The sequence below is a fragment of the Vigna unguiculata genome, chromosome 8 (genome assembly GCF_004118075.2).
Source record: "Vigna unguiculata cultivar IT97K-499-35 chromosome 8, ASM411807v1, whole genome shotgun sequence".
Taxonomy (NCBI): Eukaryota; Viridiplantae; Streptophyta; class Magnoliopsida; order Fabales; family Fabaceae; genus Vigna; species Vigna unguiculata.
The window spans coordinates 15,863,093-15,868,506 of NC_040286.1; the positions used below are offsets into that span (position 1 = coordinate 15,863,093).

At 37.3% G+C, this 5,414-nt stretch overlaps 1 pseudogene; it reads right to left on the minus strand.

Annotated features, from left to right (window-relative positions):
- Positions 1 to 315: 315 nt before the first annotated feature.
- On the minus strand, positions 316 to 3,679 carry LOC114194918 (annotated as a pseudogene).
- Between the last annotated feature and the right edge of the window lie 1,735 nt (positions 3,680 to 5,414).

Here is a 5,414-nt window from a genome sequence, read left to right on the forward strand (position 1 = left end):
GAATTTGTCCAAGGCAAACACAACAGCCAATAATTCCTTTTCAGTCGTGGTGTAGTTAGCCTACGCTGTGTCCAACGTTCTGGAAGCATAATATATCACATGTGATAGCTTCCCATCTTTTTGTGCAAGCACCGCTCCTACTGCAAAGTTTGATGCATCACACATCAGCTCGAATGGTAATGTCATGTCAGGTGGCTGGATGATAGGAGTGGTGGTAAGCACCTTTTTCAATGTATCAAACGCAGCTTTGCACTTCTCTCCAAAGTCAAATGCTACATCCTTTTGCAACAAGTTGGAGAGAGGGTTGGCTATCTTGCTGAAGTCCTTGATAAACCTCCTGTAAAATCCTGCATGTCCAAGAAAAGATCGAACCTCTTTCACAGAAGAGGGGTAAGGCAATTGTGAAATAATATCTATTTTAGCAGGATCTACAGATATACCATTCTTGGAAACAACGTGACCTAAAACTATACCTTGTTCCACCATAAAATGACATTTTTCAAAATTTAGAACAAGGTTAGTTTCTTCACATCTCTCCAAGACTCTAGCAAGATTAGACAAGCAGTGATCAAAAGATGAACCATATACACTAAAATCATCCATAAAAACCTCAATACAATGCTCCAACAAATCTGTAAAAATACTCATCATACATCGTTGAAATGTTCCAGGAGCATTGCAAAGGCCAAATGGCATTTTCCTATAAGCATATGTACCGAATGGACAAGTAAAGGTAGTTTTATGTTGATCCTCTGGGGCAATACAAATCTGAAAATACCCAGAGAATCCATCAAGAAAACAGTAATGAGACTTACCTGCCAATCGATCTAACATTTGGTCCATGAATGGTAAAGGAAAGTGGTCCTTCCTGGTGTCCTGGTTTAGTCTTCTATAATCAATACAGACCCTCCAACTATTCTGAATACGAGTAGGAATCAACTCGTTCTTCTCATTCTTGACCACGGTGATCCCAGATTTCTTGGGGACCACATGTACAGGACTCACCCAAGTGCTGTCAGAAATAGGATATATAATACCTGCTTGTAGCAACTTGGTGACTTCTTTCTTTACAACCTCTATCAGCTGAGGATTCAGTCTCCTCTGAGGTTGCCTTACTGGCTTAGCATCCTCCTCCAAGAGTATTCTATGCATGCAAAAAGAAGGACTAATACCAGGAATATCTGCCAAAGTCCAGCCTATTGCTCGCTTGTGATCTTTGATAACCTGCAATAGCTTTTGTTCCTGCTCGTCAGTAAGCAAGGCAAATATAATAACAGGGAGTTTCCCATCCCTGTCAAGATAAACATATTTCAAATGAGATGGTAAAGGTTTCAACTCCAAAGTGGGTGGCTGTTCCACAGATGGCAACATTTTACTGCCTAAGGTAATTTCAGCCACCTCAGCATCACACTCGGACGCCACAGAGGTATCAAATAGTGACACCGCGTCCTCCATATCACCTGTTTTACAATTTTCTCTTTCGTCTAAAATTAAGCCCGAAATATTCGAAAAAGAAAAATCCAAAGAAGAAGAAAAACCGGATAAAACGTCCAAAAGTCCAAAAGCATAATTGTTCACTACATTACTCAATAAATCAATACAAAACAAAGAATGATCTTCAATTGGGTGCTTCATGGCTTCTAGCACGTTGAACTGCACCTTCTCATCTCCTATCTCCATAGTCAAGGATCCTGCATGCACGTCTATCTTGGTACGTGCTGTCATCATGAATGGTCTTCCCAAGATAATTGTGGTTGAACTCATTTCTCCATCATCCTTCATGTCCAAGATGTAGAAATCTGCAGGAAAAATTAACTTGTCCACACGGACAAGCACATCTTCTAGCACACCTGCAGGGTTAACTATGCTACGGTTGGCCAACTGAATGACCACACCAGTAGACTTAAGAGGTCCAAGATGAAGTGAAGTAAAAACAGATAAAGGCATTACATTAATGGAAGCTCCTAAATCTAACATAGCATTGTCAAACTTAGTACTTCCTATAATGCAGGGAACATAAAACATACCTGGATCCTTACACTTTTGCGGCATTCTGACTGCAGGCTTCTTAATTAAGCTAGAGACATTTCTTCCCATGTTCACTACCTCTTTGTCCATAATACGCCTTTTATGTGTACATAATTCTTTGAGAAACTTGGCGTATCTAGGAATTTGTCTCACAACATCCAACAAAGGGATGTTTATCTCCACTTTTTTGAAAGTATTCAGGATTTCTTTCTCTAACTCCTCCATCTTTTTAGTTTTTGGTTTCAAACGGTTTGGATAGGGAGGAAGTATTAGGGGATACCAACCTGGAGTTATCACTGGGTGCAGGCATTTCAGATGTTGCTTGTGTTGCTTCATCTGATCTTCCTCTTTCATCATTAGGTACAACTTCATTGTCCTTATCTTCATCTTCTTGGGCATCCCCAAGGCCTTGTATTTGCTTACCTGATCTTAAAGTAATAGCACTTACATTCCGCGGGTTAATTACAGTTTGTGCAGGCAAATTGCTCGAGCCTTGTTGAGACTTCATTTGATTTAACTCATTTGCCATTTGTCCAATCTGGTTCTGCAAATTTTGATTGGTTGCTTCCATCGTCTGTTTCAACTCATTGATTTGTCCCTTCATCATGTCAGCCATCATTTTCATCATTGCTTCCATGTTTGAATCACCAGAGGTTGCAGCTAGTTGTGGTTGTTGCCTCTGTTGAGGTGGAACATAGACTTGTTGGTGTTGAGGCTGTTGATTTCCCCATTTCTGGCTGGGATATTCCTTCCAATCTGGGTTGTACTTGTTGGAGGACAAATCATGGTTGTATTGCTGCCGAGGTGGTCTATTATTGCCATAGATGTTTGCAGCATATGCCTGAGGTTATTCATTGTCTAACGTCCCTGTCTCTTTTAACATAGAACAAGCCTCTGTAGGATGATTAGTAGAAGCACAAATTCCACATAAAGTAGAAGGGATAGGCTTTTTCTGTAAGTCTGTCAAGGTCCTTACCATGGCCGCTAAGTCATCCAACTTCCCTTCTAATTTCTTGTGATCTGCAAGATATGAAGCTTCTACTCCATGGGTTCCCTTCAATAGAGTTATAGAATTACTCCTTGTGGAAAATTGTTGATGGTTCGACGCCATAGTTTCAATCAATTGTCTTGCATTTGTTGGCATTTTATCCACCAATGACCCTCCACTTGCAGCATCTATCATTTGTCTATCCATGATACTCAATCCCTCATAAAAGTACTGAATGAGGAGATGCTCGTTTATTTGGTGATGAGGACAGGAAGCACATAACATTTTGAATCTTTCCCAATACTTGTGAAGACTTTGTCTTTCTTGTTGCCTTATCCCATAAATATCTTTGCGAATAGCAGCAACTCTAGATGCTGGAAAAAACTTTTCCAGAAATAATATTTTCAGAGTCTCCCAAGTATTGATGGATCCTGGCGGAAGGCAGTATAACCAATTCTTAGCGGCATCTTGCAATGAGAATGGAAATGCCTTAAGCTTGATATGTTCCTTTGTCACTGTTGTAGGTCTCATGGATGAACAAACAACATGAAATTCCTTCAAATGATGGTACGGGTCTTCTCCTGCTAATCCATGAAATTTGGGTAGAAGATGGATTAACCCAGACTTAAGCTCACATTCTCCATCTGGATATTGGATGCACATGTTTTGTGTGATTGCTGCATCCGACGAAGCCAACTCTCTTATTGTTCTTTCTTCCATTCTATCTTCTTGAATTTCTGGTTCAGGTGATGGATCAGAAGATATGTTAATCACCGGAGGTGATTCTAGTGGTACACTTTCAGTGGTAGGTTCAGATGATGATGGTGCTCCTTCAGTAGAACACCTGAGTTCAAGTCTCCTACGTGATTTACGCAAGTTCCTTTCAAGTTCTGAATCAAGTTGATAAAATTGACCCGGATTGGCCCGACTCATGCACTAAGCAGTCCACCTGAAAGTGTTTCCCTGTGTGTTTTTTTTTTCTTCCTATTCTTGTTTTGGAGAAAGATTTCAAGAAAGAAATGAGTTAAGATGTCGTTGGGTCTACTCCCAGGAAAGAGAGGTGCGTCACAGTGGACAACTTAAATACCAAGTCTTTCCCAGACAGAGTTTTCCAAACTAGTCTCAAAAAAATTTCTTAAAAGAAATTCTTAATCAAAACAAAAATAGAACTTTGCTTGGAATATATTAAAAGAAAACTAGAGACTACAAAATAACAAACTATATTAAACGTATATGCGTAAAATAAATAAAAAAAATAAATAAATAAAATAAAATAAAATAAAATAAATAAATAAAAACAGAATCAAAATAAAAGAAATACTAACCGTATTCCCCGACAACGGCGCCAAATTTGATATCGCTGTCGTTAGGCGATCAAATTACCACTACTTTAGCAACTTCAGTATTGCCAGTTTGTAGTGAACAAAATAGTTAGGGTTAAGATAACCCTGAGTCGTCTCACAATGAATACGGAATTGATCTCAAATATTTGATTCTTAAAAATGCAATTAAAACTAGCAACTATAAAAATAGGGGGGTTTTGATATGCAAAGAAAATGACACGGAAGATTGTAAACACAATAATAGTAAATAGGTCAATTCCACTGCTTTTTCTAAATAAGATTCTTCATTGGTTATCTAGAGATTATTGTTAAATTAATTATTGTTGTTGATTTACAAATCAATCAATGTAAAGACTCAATTCATTTGTTGGCATCCTCACTTTTAATCAAAGTACAGTCTCAATTAAAAGTGAGAATTGTTAGATTATCCATAGTAAATTCAATCAAAGTACAGTTTCAATTAATTTTACTATGTCTAATCATGTCTATTCCTTTGTTTCTTCACCAAATAGAAAACTTAATTAATCAAAGTAAAGTTTTGACTAATTTTAGTTAAAGTAATTACCATTAATCAAAGTAAAGTCTCAATTATTGGCAAAAACTTATTTAATCAAATGAAAGTTTCTAAATAAAATCGAAGTAAAGTCTCAATTTAATTTAAAAACCTTTTAGCTCATATGATTAGCATACATGTAGATTTAAAATCAGTATTTTCTATTCGATTAAGAAGCAAAGGACATAGATAAACAAAAACCACAACAATAATCAAAATAACAAACACATAAATTCATCTAACCTCAGAATCCATTTAAGAAATTACAGTAGAATCAACCCTAAAAGCCTAGCCCTCCATGGCTTTGATGGAATATATGATGATATGAAGGAAAGAAAATAAAAGAAAAGAGAGGATGAGAGATGTGATGGATGACGGTGATGTAAGTTTCCCCCGCTTCTGCTCCCTTAAGTCTCTTTATATAGGCTTCCATTGGACTTTGGGCTTTATCTGTCAGTTGCTAAAATCTTTTATTTTTATTTAATTAATTAGCAACTTAATT